Source organism: Tamandua tetradactyla, chromosome 1, assembly GCF_023851605.1.
Source record: "Tamandua tetradactyla isolate mTamTet1 chromosome 1, mTamTet1.pri, whole genome shotgun sequence".
Lineage (NCBI taxonomy): Eukaryota > Metazoa > Chordata > Mammalia > Pilosa > Myrmecophagidae > Tamandua > Tamandua tetradactyla.
This window is the reverse complement of record NC_135327.1, coordinates 58,809,420-58,827,559: the sequence shown is the minus strand read 5'-3', so window position 1 is coordinate 58,827,559 and position 18,140 is coordinate 58,809,420. Positions and strand designations below refer to the sequence as shown.

General features: G+C 51.2%; 1 protein-coding gene across 1 annotated transcript in view; it reads right to left on the bottom strand.

Moving 5' to 3' along the window:
- Nucleotides 1–18,140, bottom strand: part of CDH4 (cadherin 4) — a 646,269-nt gene that overhangs the window by 614,260 nt on the left and 13,869 nt on the right. The gene's annotated exons all lie outside the window — the stretch shown is intronic.

Here is an 18,140-nt window from a genome sequence, read left to right as displayed (position 1 = left end):
ATATCATCTCACACCCACTAGAACAGCTAATGCTGACAAAACAGGATATAGTAAGCATGGGAGAGGATGTGAAAAAATAGAAATACTCATTCATTGATAGTGGAGATTAAAATGGTGCATTCACTATGGAAGACAGTTTGGTGATTCCTCAGAAAGCTAAGGAGAGAACTACCATATGACCCAGCAATCCCACTACTTGGTATATGCCCCAAAGAACTGAAAGCAGAGACTCGAACAGATGTTTATTTGCACACCACTGTTCATAGCAGCATTTTCACCATTGCCAAAAGATGGAACCAACCCAAGGTGCTTCCATCAACTGATGAATGGTTAAACAAAATATAGTCTATACATAAAAATGGAATATTATTGGGCCATAAAAAGAAATGAAGTCCTGATACATGGATGAATCCTGAAGACATCATGTTGAGTGAAATAAGCCAGACACAAAAGGGCAAATATTCTATGATCCACTGATATGAAATAATTAGAATAAAAAAACTCATTCATACAGTCAAAAACTAAAATACAGGTTCCCAAGGGCAAGGGTAGGGTAGAGAATAGGGAGTTAATGCTTAATTGGTACAGTTTCTGTCTAGAGTGATGGAATAGTTTTGGGATGATGGGAAAGGGATGGTGGCAATGGTCGTACAATATTGTGAATGAAATGAACAGCATTGAATTATATACTTGAATGGGTTAAGGAGGAATTTAGGGTTATTTGTTACTATAATAAAATTTTTTTAAAAACACGGGACTCTACAACACAGAGTGAACCTTGAGGTACACTATGGACGATAGTTAATAGTACAATTACAATAATATTTTTTCATCAATTGTAACAAAGGTACCAGGCAAATGCAAAGTACTAATAATTGGGAAACTGCACAGGGTAGGGTAGAGGTATATGGGAATTCTGGACTTTCTGTATGATTTTTCCTTAAGCCCACAATTTTTCTAAAAAATAAGAAATTTTTCTAAAAAAATTTTTGAAGCAGTATGGACCCCAAATGCATTTTCACAGACCTTGAAGGTGCATCAAACATTCTTTTCCCAAGAAGCGTAGACAGGTGCCTGGTCTCTCGGGCCTGGGCACCGGTGTCCATGACCCTGACCCCGTGGGTCAGCTGTGGGCATGGGCTTTACCCAATGAGCTTCACCTGCTGGGGGTCCCCAGTGGCCCATCACAGACACGGATCTAGGGGTCTGAAGCCACTAACAGCCACTGACCGTCTCAGCTTCCAGAAAACTGCCCCAAGGGACGGCACAGAGGTGGAATGAAGATGCCCGAGAATCAGGGCGGTGATGACCCCCACATCCAGTGTGGGTACGCCGGGAGCTGCTCCCGGGGGCAGGAGCGAGCTGGGGGTCCCCTCAGGAATGTTGCCACAGGGTGAAAAGTCATAAGGCTCAGGGCCCCGCAGGGCTCTGTAACCACACCAACCCAGCTTTTTTCTGCCGCCTCGACACTATGGGCAGGTGTGACTTGGAACCAGTCTGCAGGTGAGAAACCGAGGCACGGAGGGCAATGCGGCTTCCCAGCCGAGGGCGGGTGTGGCTCAGCCAGAGCTGGAGTCCACAGTATACTAATTCTCCAGCTCATGTGGGGAACTCTCCTGTCCCCTCTAAAATAAGCACCACTGAGAAGTCTGATATCAGAGGTTTAAAACGCCCTAGGCAGCTTTCCTGACACTAACCTATCCAACCTTTCAGGTGGTTTTCAACTTGACATTAAACCTTAGGCAAATTCAGTCGCATAGAGCCCCCAAACCAGAGGATGCCAGAAGACGCCCAGCCACACACAGAAGCAACAGCTGCAGTGTGAGGTCTGCCCACAAACAAGAAAGACTGAACCCATCAGCCATGCAGGGCTCCTTCCCTACAAGCTGGCACACGCATCCTTTCTCATTGTTTTATTTTCGGTTTTCAATGTCTTGTGAACCAGACCAATATGCAGGGCTGTTAAAAAGCATTTACACTGTCATATGTTTGTTTTCACAGTTGCTGAGCATAAGTGTTTGCTCATAATTTCTCTCCTTGAGTAAAAGCACTCACTGCCACTCTTGGTTCCTGAACTGTAACCAGCACTCCTGCCCCCGCCACCCCACCCCCACCCTGTCCTACGAAAAGACCAGGCTTGTTCCTGCCCTCTGCAGCAGGGTCCAGCACTTGATCTGGAAGGTTCTGTGGAATCACACATGAGGAATGGCTGAAAAGACCATAATAAAGAAGTGTTCAGATCAAGCAGCACATAGTGGGGAGCTCTTTGCCATGTCCCCCGGTCCCTCCACACGTGGGCCCCTGGACTTAGGGCTGGCTTCGAACAGAAGGCATAGGCATGGCACTCTTTAACAGCCATCTAATTGAGAAAGCACTGCAGCGGCACCAAAGCCGAGCATCCGAGCGACTTCCAACCTCAGTTTCCAGCACGAGGGCACTGGAAAGACTCAGAAGGAGGGGACACATATCAGTTCAGCTGGCCTTCCATTAGAACACTTAGCTCCCTCTACCTACCTCTTGACTGCTCACTAGGAGGGGATGGGACTCCATCCATGGGTGCTCCGTGGCTGTCCACAGCGAGGGTGACCAGCCTGACCCAGGGACAGAGATGATGCACGAGAAGGAAATGAACTGCACGCTCACAGGAAGAAGTGCCGAGAAGAATGCAGCCAGGGGTGCCTGTGGAGGTTGGGAGCAGATCCTCCGGGCCAAGCACAACCATCTGGGCCAAGCAGACCACCCGGACCTCACCTGGGCACTAACCCGGTCTTCACCCAGACACCACCTGGGCATTACCCGGACACCACCCAGCTGTGCCTTGCAGGGCAGCCTGCGCCAGTGTCTCCAATGAGGCAGAACATTGACATTTGGATTCCGCAACTGCAGAGTAATCCTTTCATTTTCTTATCTGGGATGAGCAGAGCAAAAAGAAGTGAGAAATTGGTTCATTTTTTAGCTATAGATTTGCAGTTGCAGATCATTAAATTGAAAACTGAATACACTATCCATCAGCGGTTAATAATATTTCGTTTCCTTTATCTCTCATTATCACAGTGTCGTGGTGAACGCTGTCGCTATCTGCCCAGCAGCGGGGCCCAGAGGCACAGGCAAGGCCAGGCATGCTCGTGCTCCTCGTCCCCTGTGCTCGCGCTCCTCATCCTCTCGTGCCCCTCTGCCCCTGAAGGCCACTCAAGACTGTCCCCACAGCCTCTGGACCCTGCCCCTGACTCTGCGCCAATCTGCGCTCATCTGCTAGCAGGACTCTGTCAGGTGCCACAGGTTCAAAGTTCTGCTCTGCAACTCAGGAGCCACGTGGCCTTGGCTATGTCCTCCACGCAGGCTGGCCTCAGTTTCTGCAGCTGTAAAGTGGGACCATGTGACAGGTGGGTGCAGGTGTGAACCTGGTCAGAAATCGTGCCCAGCTCTCTGGTCAGGAGGCACTGGCCTAACCACTGTGGCAAGGATATTTTGTGGCTGGTTGATTAAATCATTAGTCAGTTGATTGCAGCTGTGGCTGATCACACCCATGATCAACTAAGGGTAGGTCTCCCACAAACGAGAGAATCCAATCCATTGGATTTGATCCAATCAATTGAATGATTTGAAGGGAGAAGAGAGACTTTTTCACCGTTTCTGCAGCCAGCAGGCTCTCCTGTGAAGCTTGTTGAGACCCTTCATCAGAGTTGCCAGCCTCGGGGCTGCCCTGCAGAGTTTGAACTCTTGCATCCCCATGGCTGCATGAGACACCTTCGTAACTTTCATATTGACATCTGTCCTGTGGGCTCTGCTTCTCTAGAGAACCCTGGCCGATACAGGTGGATAACAAGACACCTGGCAGGCTGTGGGGAGGACTCAGGAAGAATGTGTTCAGAGGTCTGGTTCTCAGCCAGCTCTGCTCCTTCTCCGCTCTGGGCACTGGCCAGTGTCTGAGGGCAGTTCTGGTTGTTAGGGCTGGTGTGGGGGCACACCTGGCTTCCAGGGGGCTGCTCACCATGCAGTGCCCAGGACGGCCCCTGTGCTGGTTTGAAAATAACATGTACCCCAGAAAAGCCATTGTTTTAATCCTGATCCAGTCTTATGGAGGCAGTTGATGCTTTCGATCCTGAGTCAATATTCTAGATTAGATTATCCCCACGAAGATGTGATGGGTCCAACTGTGGGTGTGGCCTTTTGATTAGATGGCGATGTGACCCCACCCGTTCCAGGCAGGTCCTGATTAATTTACTGGAGTCTTTGAAAGGGGAAATTGTTTTGGTTGCTAGGGCTGGAGGTGGTGGGTGCCTGGCTCCCAGGGGCGGAGGCCAAGGATGCCACTCGCCACTCCAGTGCCAAGGATGGCCCCCCAGAGAGAATGAGGCAGCCCCACGTCCACAGTGTAGCAGGAGAAACCCCAGGCTGCCGTGGGGGCAGGCAGACAGCTCACGCGGGTACACGACGCTCTCAGGAGGACATTTAAAAAAATGTTTGTGCTGATGAACAGGCATGTCCCCCCCCACCAGCTGCTTGTGGCAGCCCTTCTCTCACCACCGTGGGGGACGGCCACGCGGACTTGGCACTGCCAGCATGCACTCTGGCCCCTGTCAGCCTGCTTGGGCCTCTCCCTGCTGCCTTTTCTCAGGGAAGACCCTGAGCTGGTCAGATCCCAACATCTGCCCGGGGACTGCAGAGCCCTACCGCTCGGGTGATAATCCCCAACATGACGACGGATGAATCAAGGCCCGAAATGCTGAGAAGGTGCTCCCAGTGCCCTCCTTCCATCCCAACACATAGTTACAGATAAACATAACAATATAAATATACATACAGCAATATATAATAAATACAATATGTAATATTGTATAATATATAATATATAGCAATATATAAATTACTATATGTAATATGATATATATAGCAATTATATAAAAGTATGACAAATATATCTATACAATAAATAGCACTGTACCTCACATTCTCTACTATGTAAAAAAATGAGACATACAAATTTTAAGAAGACAAAATTATGCTTATTTGTAGAAGATATGATTACCTACTTGGAAAAGTCAAGAGAAACTTCTGGAAAACAGGTAGAAGCACCACATTTGCCTGTGAATCAGAAATCCTGAATTCAGCTTCTCATGATTCATCACAAAGTATAAAGAGAGACGTGCTGTGGGATGGCGTTTGCATAGCTTTTCATCAGTCCCTGTCACCCTGTCCCTGAGTCAGACCGGAGACACTGACAGCCATCTCCGAAAGGGAGAACTCGACCAGGACAGGGCCTAGCCACTGGGGATGGGGTCCACCCAATGAGCCCACCTGCAGAGAAAGGGGCCCACCTGCTAGGGACAGAGCCCACTCGCTGAGCCCACCAGCGGAGGACACAGCTCACCCGCAGGGAACTGGGCCCACCCGTTGGGGTACAGACAACCCACTGAGGGCAGAGCCTACCCGCTGGGGACAGAGCCCATCAGCTGTGCCTACCTGCTGGGAACAGGCCCACCCTCGGGGGATGGCTGAGCCTGCCTGGAGCTCATCTGTCCTGTAATTTCCTGTGTGAAACCAATTCCCCTCTGGGATTAAACCTTGGGGCCAGATTGGAGCCAAAGGTCTCCCTGCTAATACAAGTGGTTTGCTGTAAATCATCAGTATATTTATTCAACACACACACACTCAAAATGCAGGGAGGGAAACCACCCTGCACGAGGCTGGCCCTATTTCCTCCCAGCCTCCCACCTGCTGCTGGGAACAGGTCACGTGATCACGCCTCCATGGTCACCTGACCAAGCTGGTCCGATCAATGTGTCCAACCAGGAAACTGTCCCTTTCGGGTCTTTGATTTCAAAGGGCACAATGGGTAGGGTGGGGACGTCATTCCTCCGTGTGCACAGAAAAATAGGAAAAGCTGGGCTGGAGAGAGCGGATGGGCTAACGCTGCAGAGAAGCCCAGGCTCCTTCTGCACTGGGGGTTTCGGTCGATGCAAATGGGGTTTCCTATTCATCAATACCAACATGCGGCCCCTGGACCGAAGTTCTCGTCCACACACATATCAGCAGCGCCTCCAGCCAGGCCATAGGCCACGAGGGGCAAACTCTGCAAATTCACCCAGAAAAACAAACAAAAAACCTTCCTGAGAGATTTAAATGGCAACTTGGCAAACAAAACAACCTACGTTAGCAAGGAGAAGACAGGTGTTGGATTTCCCCCAAATGAATGAAATGAAACGAATCTGCATATGTGCGAGGTCATTCCACTCAACCCCCCAGAGAAAAGCTGGCAACATGAATGTGCAATCTGCAAAGAGGAAAGGGGCAGGGGTGCATTTTATTAAAAATGTCCAACCTCTGTACAAATTAAATAAATGCAAGATTAAAAGCTTTCACTTATACCTGTCAATGTGGGAATCCATTCAAAGGCATGGCCATCCGACAGGACTCCCTGGTGGGGAGGCAGCAGGGATGAGGCCATTTCACATGTCCTCGCTGGGAACACAGATCGGCACCATCTTTCCAAAACAACCTTTTCACGCTGGCCTCCAGGGCCACACCCAACACCGCCTCTGAATCAGAAACTCCAAACTCTGCTTCCAGTGATTCATCATAAAGAAATAATGAGAGCTGTGCTACAAGATGTGTTTGCAGAAATTTTCATCACGACATCCTTTCTAGTAGCAGAGAGCTGGAAATATCCTTTCATCCAGCCCCACCGATGCACACGCATACACACCACATACATGCAAGCATGTCACATGTGCACATGCACACAGCACATCTGTACACTCACCCATGTACCCCCACACATGAATACACAACACATTTGCATGTGAACACATACCACACACGTGTGCATACACAAGGAACTCACACCACATTCAGCAGCTTACACACACATGCCCACACACGAACAATGTACCAAGTGTAAAAGGTGGGTTGCTCAGGGGAGGAAGACAAGATTTCACTTGATTTTTTTCTTCATAATTTTCTCGTCTTCAAGTTTTCAACCGTAATGTTTTTTGGCTTTTCAAAATACAAAATGTCATTTAAAAATAAGCAGATGGAGCAAAAAGTAGACTTTTTTAAAGAAACCTTATTATTTACCACCTGTTTCCATGTGCCTACTTTACGCCATCATTACCTAAACATGCCCATCACTGACCTCTACTCCAGCTGTCTTTTCTCTGCATCGGGTGGTTCACTCCAGATCGGGTGGTATTTTCGAAGAAACATTCAACTCGATTCAGCAGCGTGGACAGAATTTACTGATTATGCAAATCCACTACGTTCCTTTCTGGTTATAGCACTTCGATGGCTGACAAAGAAGCCACAGGCCCCCTCAGGAGCACAGTTCCAGGACCATGCCAGGAAAGTGGTTGGAGGGGCACGGGACATGGGGCCTCGGGCCCAGTCTACCCCACCCTGCGTGGGTCTCCCCATGGACAGGGCTGGGGAGGGGCAGGCAGGGCCCGGGCCTGGCCATTAGGCCGTGTCTCGGCCTAGAGGCAGGTCAGAGGCGAGGCTGGGGTGGGCGGAAGTGCCCAGCAATAACGGACATGGAGAGAATGGGCTGATGCCCCCCGCCGAGCTGACACCCGTCCACAGTGAGAACGGGCTAACAACCCCCCCCCCAAGTTATGCCACCACGAGGGATACAGAGATAGCAGTGGCACCCTGGTCTGCCCAGAACTCAAGCACCAGCTCCACCCCCAGTTGCCCCCACTCAGGATTTTGGACATCTGCCACGGTTCAGGCCATCAAGCCCCTGACTTTCTCTTTAGTAACTCACCACTCCCAGTGAACAGTGAAGAAGTGTGACTGCCCCAAGGAGAAGCCGCCGGAAGGAATGACACAACTGTAGCTGTCTGCGGGGGCTCTGTTGCTCCGGGGAAAGGGAGCAGAGCACCCCCAGGCAGAGGCTGAGGACACAGGGCCAGGGCCATGCTGGGAAGGCCAGCGCAGCCACATCTCAGCCCAGAGGGCGCTGCTGAGGCTCCCCCCTCGCCCCTCCCTCACCCAGAGGGTGCAGGGCCCCTACTACCTCTGATGGTACCTGAAAATTTAAACTGACTCCACATTTCACAAAAGTGAATGCATTTCTAAGGGACAGTCATATCATTGTCGTGGCACTGGGCTTTGAAATCAGCACAGGAAAAGCAAAATAAGGCCCCTAGATCCCTGCTTGATCCTTGGGGCCCACCTGCCTCTCTTTGTGAAAAAGTGACATTAGGAAGACTCCTTCACGCTGAAAGAGAACTGGAGAGGGAGTCACACTTCTTCACTCTCAGCCTTACTGTGCACCCTGGAAACACCCTTAAAGTTCCCCTACCACAAACTCTACTCTCTGCGAAGCCTAAACAAAGGGGGTGAAGCCAATGAGGTCAGCATCCGCCTTTCCACCCTCTCAGTCACTCCAGGTCACACCGAGTGTTGTCCCCACCTGCCCCATAGCCCACTGCTCATTGCCTGCTTCACGCTTCTCACCCTCACCCCTTCTCGGAGGCCGGTCACCCACCCCCAGCCCCCAGGGACTCAGCCCCCCGAGACCACTCACACCCAGGCTCGGAGGGCCCAGCCGCAGTTTGCAGGCTCAGTGTGGGGGTGTCCTCTAATGCCGCCCACACCTGGCCCCCCTGCAGCGTGGGGAGGCTGCAACCCTACACCCTGCAGCCAAATGCACCCTATGAAGACATCCCCTTAGTCCCGATGACGCACCTTCAAGAAGGACCAAAGGCCCCTGTGAATAGAGTTTTCCATGCAACTGTTTTATTGTTCACAACAGATTCTACAACACAAACTGGCAGAATCAGATTCAGCCCAGAGATGTATCATGGGAAAAAAGGGGAATTTTTACATCAAAATCTAGATGGCCCACTTTTTCTTAGAAAGTGGAAGTGCCGGTGAGGTCTCTGTCCTGTGTGGCAATAATCCCGGGGCTCGGGTGGCGTCACTGCCAGGGAGGTGGCCAGGGCCCTGTCTGCTGCCACCACCCTCTCAGTGTCCTTCCCACTCACGCCTTTAGCACCCCCAGGCATTGAGGACACTGCAGCTCCAGGCTCTGGGTGTGGGAAGTGCCCCTTGGCTCCTGCGTGGGAGCTGACCGCACAGGGGCTGCGGCACACGGGCGGTCCCCTCACCTCTGGGAGCCGAGGCTCGTGGCGGAGAAAGAGAGCAAGCCCCCGACAGGTCCCTGGGAAGGAGTAAGGGGTAGCGATGGGGGTCTGGTCCCAGCTGTGGAGGGCAGGGGTGGGGACTCGCCACCAGGCTGAGAAGAGAGGGCAGAGCAAGGAGAAGGATAAGGGGACTCCAGCAAGGGGGCACCAGGGAGCCCCAAAAGCTACACTCAGGAGAGGCCGGCGGTGCTCTGACGTCACTGAGAACTGAAGGGAGGGCTCTGGGGATGACGGGGTGAGGGCTCGTGGATATACAGCGCTGCTGGTTTCCCGGGGAGACCCCGATGTACTGGGGTGCTGCAGAGCAGACACGGTCTGTCCCCTCGGGGGGTCATGCTGTCCCAGGGGAGGGGTCCACAAGGCGGGGCTAGAAGAGCAAGAACTCCAGCTGGGAGCGGTGTCTTCAGTGAGCTGCTCTACCCAGTAGCAAGTGGACGGGGAGGGTGATGGCAGGTTGGGGAGCCGAGGCAGTGGGGCCCGGGAGAGAAAGCAGTGGAGGCTGCGAGCAGTAGGAGGGCCAGAAGGCGCTCCAGGAAGCAAAGGGGATGTGGCTAAGCCAGGAGCTCGGTGGGGGAGGGACGAGGAGGCCCCACGAGGGCTTATAAAGCTCGTCCCTGCACTGCAGGGAAGCGTGGATGTGCGGGAGATCCTGCAGGGAGAAAGGCCCATGTGGAGGCCAACGGGGGCGGGGGGGGGGGCCAGTGCACTGTGCGCTTCATAAAACCCCTGGACTGCTGCAGAGACTGCGGGGGCAGCGGCCCCCCGGGACCTCGGTCACGGCCATCTAAGGGAACGGGGCAGCCCCTCGGGAAAGAGAGGCAGGGAGCCATAAGCAAACCCCCGGACCCCGTGCACCACATCTCTGTCCAGCAGGCCACCCTCTGCAGTGGCGACACTGTGGGGAAGACTTCGCTAGTTAAACTCGAACCTCCCCAGGGAAGGGCCCTTGACATTGGAATCTAAAGCCCGGCAGTCTCAGAAGTGACGGCCAAGTTAGACCCTTCTGGGTAGCTGACTTAGTCTCTGAGCAGCTCAGGCCCAGTCAGGGCCCAGCCCCTCCCCAGAGCCACTTCCCAGAGCCACTCCCCCCAAGGCTCATCACTCAGGCAGCACCCAGCAGAGTCCCCGTGCTTCCTCCAAAGGGAGGAGACCCCTGCTGCGGGCCACACCCACGGTCCCAGCCTTCCTACTCCTGCACTGTGAACACTGTCACCTCGGAACAATTTCTGTGGGCACGCCATGAGTGTGTGTGCAGGGACAGGCTGTGTGCTCAGCGGGGGGCTGAGGACCAGGGGGCAAGGAGGGCTCCCTGGTCCCGGGAGAGGAGGGCCCCCACCCTGCGGCAGGAAGGGCGCCTCGAGCTGTTGCCTGATTGTCAGGACATCGACAAAGACATGGCCTCAGCCCACAAGCACATCCTCGAGGGCCGTGGGCCCAACGTAAAACCATCGCCTTCCCATCTGGAGAAGCCTCAGGGCGGCAAAGTACTGAAAGAAGAATCGATAAAATGTTTTCGGCCAAGCAGCTTGATTCCTGCACATTTAAGCCCATGGGCACTTCTCAGTCTCAATTCTCTCAGGTCAATATAATTTTACAGAGGTACCCAACTCTCAGCAGTGAAATGATTTTGGCAGAGAGGAAGGTCTGGGGAAGGAAGGGCATGGCCAGGGACGGGGAGTGAGTCCCATGCCTAGAACGAAACAAAACAAACAAAAAACAACCAGAAAGAATAGAACAAAGCAGAAGTAAAGATGGGGCCTCCTTGACCCCCTAACTCCCTGATGATAACTGCCCAGCTTCAGATGTCTGGACCAGCTAAACAAGCCCAGTGAGGGAAACGTTCCAGATGGCAGCGTGTTGGCTTTTTTTGCCCAAATTATCACACAGGACTTGAATGGCAGGACAGTGCCAGGGTCTGAAATGCAAGGACTTGGTCAGGTGACGGGCACTTTCTCTGCAGCTCCAAGTCAGAACCGGAGCTGGAGAATTCAGCCCTGTCCCCACCTTGCCAGAAGGCTCAGCAGCAAGTGCACCGAGGAAGAAGCTGTCCGGTACTAAAACTCCCACTGCAATAATTGTCATTGTTATCCAATTATGCTCTGGATACCTGAAGCTAGCACAGCCCACAGAGGGGCAATTTCATTAGACTAAGACTCACTTGTCTTACTTTACTTTGATAATAGCTTAATAAATAAACTCAGTAAGCCCTAATACCCAGGTGCAAAATGAAAAATACTTTGGCTTTTCCATTTTATGCCCATCCTTCTCCAATTATCATGCTTTCATATTTTCTTGCTTGTCAGTTCCAGACTCTCCCCCTCTCCGAGAGGTGGGAGAAAGCTCATCTCCTTTCCCTTGCAAGATTCCTTCCTGGGAAGAGATTTTATGGGGTGTGCTGGAACATCTGGCTCTCTCTCCTACTCCATCCCCCACCCCCACACACACACTCACTTCTCTGGCTTTTAGCCAGAACCCCCCACACACATGCACACACACATACACACCCACACACATGCACACTCACAATAAGACTGAGTTGGGGGCGGGCCGCGGTGGCTCAGCGGGCAAAGTGCTTGCCTGCTATGCCGGAGGACCTCGGTTCGATTCCCGGCCCCAGCCCATGTAACAAAAACAAAGAAACAAAATACAATAAAACAAGAAAATGTTTAAAGATGTTTCCCTTTCTTCCTTCCTTCCTTCCTTCTATCCTTCCTTCCTTCTCTCTGTCTTTCCTTTAAAAAAAAAAAAAAAAAAAAAAAAAAAGACTGAGTTGGGTAGCTGTGGAGGAAACCACAATATAGTGTACATGTCTTAATAAAAATAGGAGCAAGGGAGGTAGAAGTAATTAATGTGACTTAGCCCAGGCACAAGGGAGGGGGGGAGCCAGCAAAGAGGGTGCAGTGGAGAGGTGCCACCTGAATGCAGAGGCCCTAGATGCCTAAAAGAGTCCCACAGATAGAGGGGCAAGATGGGTGGGAGGGGGGCAGCTAAAACAAGGGAACAAAAACAGAAAAGGGCTCCCTTACAGATAGTTCCCTTACAGATAGTTCAGGGAAGAGGCCTAGAGGGATGGGCATGGCACAGAGGAAAAGGGACCAACCCAGGGACCATGGCACAGAGGGCAGCATTGGCACCACTGGATGCCCTGCAGGAGTCTGCCAAGCTTGTGGGGTCTAAGATTCTCAAGTTGTCCCCTGTACTCCCTGCACCACAACCCCTGCAGTGACTCCAGGGACCCATGGGTATCTCGGAAGTAAAATGCCAACTGCAAAGCCCAAATGAACAATATGATTTACTGATGAGGAATGTGGCGTCTTGCTGCCCCCATGCCCCCATGTGCCCAACAGCCCCTGACTCGGGGGGCATCTTGGAGTTGCTATGAGAGAATGTCAGGCCCAGGCTGTCTTACCCGGGGCCACCTCCACGGGCCTCCACGATGTCCAGCGCACTGGGTAGCTGACTCGGCCACAGGACGCAGCTCTGCGAGAGAGAGGGTCACCGAACAAACGCCAGCCCCTGAGGGTGCTGGGGATCTCAGGCACGACCCCCTCCGGGCAGGCAGGACAACAGCACTACAGGACCTCACACTGCACAGGGCACCTCATTATCTGCAGCTCTGTTGTAGCCTCCTGATCCGTACTTTCCCCAGTCCCCAGGTAAGTCACTGGGATTAGCAGCTGCCAGAATGTAATATACTGGAAATAGGCTTTTATAATGAGGATTAGAAGATTACAAATTTACAGTTCAAAGGCCATGAAAATGTCCAATTTAAGGCATCAACAAGATGTTACCTCTCCTTAAGAAAGGCCGATTGCGTCCGGGGTTTCTCTGTCACATAGGAAGGCACATGGTGATGTGTTGGCTCTTCAAGCATCACCAAATGTCTGTGTCTGATTTCCTCTCTCTAAAATGTTCACTTTTTAAAGGGTTCCAGTAAGTCAATTAAGACCCAACTTGAATGGCGGGGTCACAGCTCCATGGAAACCTAATCAAAAGGTCCCACCCAGCAATAGGTCTGTCCCCACAAGACTGGATTAACATGACATGGCTTTTCTGGGGTACATAATGGTTTCAAACCAGCACAATCACCTTGAACAGAAATACCCACAAGAGATCAAACTCTTTGCCTTGTGTCTAACTGAACACATCTAACCTCTAAGCTCAAGATCATCTAAAAGCAGAGGCAGAACACAGAATTGGTGCAAACTCTCTGGAAGCTACAAGCTGCAGAACTGCACTTCTGGCCTTACATTGCCACAGATGAGTTCAAACAAAAAAGACTAAATGATTCTCGGAAAAATAAAAACGGATTAATAGGATCCAAGCCAAGCCGCTAGATGGGGTTTTGCTGTGCCGAAAGTCGGGCACTGCAAGTCTCCCTAAACGGGCTAGCACATTAACACTGCAAAACGCTACACTTATTTTTTTAAATAGCAAAACTACAATTATCTCTGCACGCCCGTATCACCACTCTGCAGTGCCGCTGCGTAACGAAGCGACTGTGAATGATAGAGTGGGGACCGCGTCTGTGGCGCACGAGACGGCCGAGCTTATCAGAATCCAACTACATTAATCCTTTTTCTTACATCAAAAATCAAATTCCTTTCTGGAGAGAAGATGCAGTCTCATGAAGAGCAATTCCACTGGGAGACGGGAGTTTAGATTAACAGCACAATATGTTGGAACTAAACAGATAAGTGTCAGCCTCTGCAGCTGCTGGGTGACTCTCAGAACCTGGGACTCTCTCAGCCCAAACAGCGAGTGTCCAGAGCTCAGCACAACCTCACTGCTGGCATGTGCCACCCACGAGAATAATCAGGAATCTCTGCAATAGAAGCACTCATTGATGATGGCATTTTCCAATAATACAAGTTTTGCCCCACATGGCATTTCAGCAATAGGGAAATAATCTTATTTCTCAACAGATAAGGGAGAAATGCAATAAGACAATTTGTAGATAACCACATGGAGGGGAAGCCTTCCTGATAAAATAACCACCTATCAAAGTGAGGAAACAATGTGATTTTCTGCCTAGAGAGAAGGAACAGATAGGTGGGGCAGCCAGTAGCCTCCTTATCTCCAGAGCAGTTCCTCTGCTCCCCCAGGGCTGGAGGAGGTGATTAATTAGTGTCTCCTTGACACCACTGCCATAGGAACCTGGTTGGGGTACTTCTCCTTTGCACACCCTAGAAAGATATCCTTCCAGAATCCTCCTTTGAGAACCCAACAATGGGACAGGTCTCCACAACTGTGGGTGCAGCAAGCTGCAGCCTGGGCACCACCAAGCGACAGAGCCCTGGCTTGCAAAGGAACCCTCTTCTTGGTGCTTCCTTTGCAATGGGAGAGAAAGCCACTAATGACATGGCTTTTTTTAAATATATATATATTTTTCTTGACAAATATCCGCACACATAGAGTCCAGGCATATTATTCAATCAATGGCTCACAATATCATCACATAGTTGTGTATTCTTCACCATGATCATTTTTAGGACATTTGTATCACTCCAGAAAAAGAAATAAAAAAAAGAGCTCATGCATTCCATACCCCTGACCCCTCCCTCTCATGGATTCCAGTATTTCAATCTATCCAATTTTTATCCTTTATCTCCCCTTATTATTTATTTATTTTTATCCTTGTTAATGTAATGATACAGTTTTAAGTGAAAGAAGGACGTGATCACATACCAGGACAGCATCTCACTCCCAGCCCACTCTCCATTCGATGCTGTCTTGCTGCCCTGGGTCCCAGAAGGCGCTTTGTCAAGCCGCCTCCTTTCAGCGCGGCAAATGCAATGGCAAGCTGGTGACCTGGGAGGGCCCGGGAGTACCCACCTGCTCGTCCACGCCAATCCCTGGCCTGGGGTGGGGGATGGGGATGAGCCCACCCACACATTTTAATTTCCCAAATGCTCTTGCACGGGGACAGGAGCGCCCTGTCTGTGGCATGCTCCCTCACGTGGCACGGGGGAAGTACCACCTCCAGGTCCACAGTGCTGAGAAATCCAATTCCTCCCTCAAGTTCGGGGAGGCGTGTCTGGGGCATGGCGGGGGTCCCCCGAGCCCAAGGCGGCGGCAGAGCCAGGGGCCCGTCGGGCCCGGCCAGCACAGTTACATGGTCCTGCTTAAAAGGGGACGGGCACAGCAGCCCAGCACAGAGGCGCACACGATGGCAGCCTTCTCTCACTTAGGAAGAAGGGGTGCCGCTGTCCATGGGCTCGTTCAGCCTACAGTGGAGGACGCTGGACACAAGGGGTGCCTGGAAATGAATATGCTGCCAACGATTTTTTTTTTTAAACCGGGCCCTACATGTTTCCACTGATTGCTCAGGCACTCTCTCTGCTCACTCAGCCCCGCACCCACCCAGAGCAAAGGAGATCGGCGAGTGGGGGTGGGGGGCTGGAATGTGGAGCTCTTTATTCCCCAATCTCGTTCAACCCCTTGAAACTCTGTAAAGTTCCAGAATCTTTGTGTGCTGCAATTTCAACTTAAATAGTGGAGGAACCCCATTCTGGTTTCACAGGACTACACTCAGACTCTGTCATTGCCATTTAAAAATCTGAGATTTTTAGAGAATAATTTGCTTTCTAGTGTCAAAATGCAAACCCTGGCAGTAGGGCCACGTCACACACCCACAGATACAGTTGAGGCTGATCGAGGAAGGTAGACCCTCTATAATGAAAATGGGTCTACAGTCTCTAGGACTACCAATTCCAAATACTTGTCCAAGGATTAAACCAAAACTAGCCCAGCTGAATGCTCCATCGCCTTCCTCAAGGCAGCATGCTCACCCAGAAGACACCACTTGAGACTCAGGCCATGTCATCCATGCACACCAGTTCCAAAGTCACCATTTGTGACTTCAAAATGCATTTCAAAGGCCTCTGTAATTTTGGCAGCATGACTTTTTACGTCTTATAAGCTATTTTTATTAGCCAGGGTTGTAGAAAATTGGCATTTACCGGCCGTGAACTTTCAAGCACATATCTCAATTTTGCCCCTGTGTGGAGGTTTATCTTATACTTCTGTAAGGCTCAATCCTCAATCTGTCCAGCTCCTTTAAGAAAAAAAAGGTAAGTCATAGCCATCCTTCATCAAGAAGGCCCTCTGTTCTCCAGAAAACCTAAATTCTATAATTTTACACACTTTAGATCACAATTTTACAGCCTTCAGCCCTTCCCTAGCATTCTGTTTTTATCTTAAAATATAAGAACTAGATAAGACACATTTTATAATCCCTTCTTTGTATCTGGGGGGAGGTGGCAAAGAATAAGCTAACTCAAGAAAAAATAAAGTATCACTTTCAACAGCCAGGAACCCACAGAGAAGGCTGTCTTTGAGTCACTTACTTTCTGACTTTCTCGGTTCTCCCGTGCTCAAGCATTAAATACGGCCCAGCACAATCCAATTACACCAATACCCGATTAATAAATAACTCTCGTTGGTGTGCTGTCTCCTCCACACACACACACACACACACACACACACACACATACTGGGATCTACAGAGCTTTAAATAAGCCACTCTATCATTTATTTATTCACTTTTAAAAACACGCCTTTTGCCAAAAGATCTCTGGCCACATATTCAGAAAGCAAAGACCAATAGGAAAAAGAATCCCCCACGCAAAACCAGGAAAATGTTTTTGAATCAAGGCCCCGTCTGATGGAAAAAATGACTGCCTCAAAGGTTAGCTGGTGCTCGCCACATCTTAAGGGCTGGACTCCAGGACAGGCTCGCCTGGGGAACTGGGGCTTGTCCACTGACAACGGAAATGACAAGCTCCTCGTGACCCGTGGATTCAGCTGATTGTGCAAAGGCCTGGGGGGAGGACACAGCACTGGGATGGGGGTGTCACAGAGGTCTATGAGAAGGCAACGGGCAGGAGTCTCTGGCCAAGCCAGGCTCTGGACTTGGAAGCACTTTGTGTGTTTACATTAAAAAGTATCATGAGTGACAATAGCATGGGCCCCTGTTTGGAGTTTCTACAGGCTGGGCAGGGCACGATGTGCTTTATACACTGCATCCTCCCATGAAATGGAACTGTCATCCCCACTCCTGAAGGGGACATGGGAGAGCACAGAGCCCCAAAACTGGCCGGACGCAGCTAGTAACAGGGAGGCCGAGTGCTTTATCAGACTCTGCAACCCATGCTTTGGACCACAGGAGGCTCCACTCTCTACCTGGGGGGAGTCTGGCTCTGAGCTATCGGGGTACAGTGTTTGAGGACAGGCCTCTGGAGGGGGGCTACCCCATTTAAATCCTGGCTCACCTGGTACCCGCTGAGGGAGCCTGGCAGGTGACCCATATGGCCAAGCTCCAGCCCCACCTGCTTGGGGGCGGCTGGGAGGGCTACACCAGAGGGGCAGGTGCTGGCCACAGAGGGGGCTCCGTCGGTGACAGCTGCTCTCTCCCAACGCCTCGAGTGGGGCAGGCATTGTAACATGCCAAAGGCTGCTGGAGGATGCAGTTGCCTTATTTGCAGAATTCATTAGTCTATCCTGGCAGGGTCCCCTCCAAATGAGACAGCTGTGAATAACCCATTAAAGAGGAGAGAGGGAAAAACATATCTTTCCCTTTAAAATGCTCAGCATGCAAGCCCAGCTGAGCATCAGGGACAAACAAGGAGAAGCATTTACCTGCGAAGCCCTGGCCCTCCCTGCCCTGCTCGGCAGGCGGGCTTTGTCTCCGGCTTCTGGTTGAGCTACCTGCAGGGGCTAATGGCCACACACCAGTAAAAGGGGCTTTTTCCTCTCTTGGGAGTTTGGAGCCTCTTGTAGACCCCACGCTGGAGAGGCAGGCCTGGGCCTGAGGTTTTCCAGCACCGAGCCCTGGGTGCCCTTTGCCCAGCCAAAAAGAGAGTTGGGACTGCTAGACTGTGGGCCACCATGGCCCTCTGCTCCCAGAGCCCCCACCCCACACGGGTACCCCAAGGGAACCTCCCTTTAACCACAGACCCAGGAAACACAGCACTTGCAATAGGCTCCCATCCA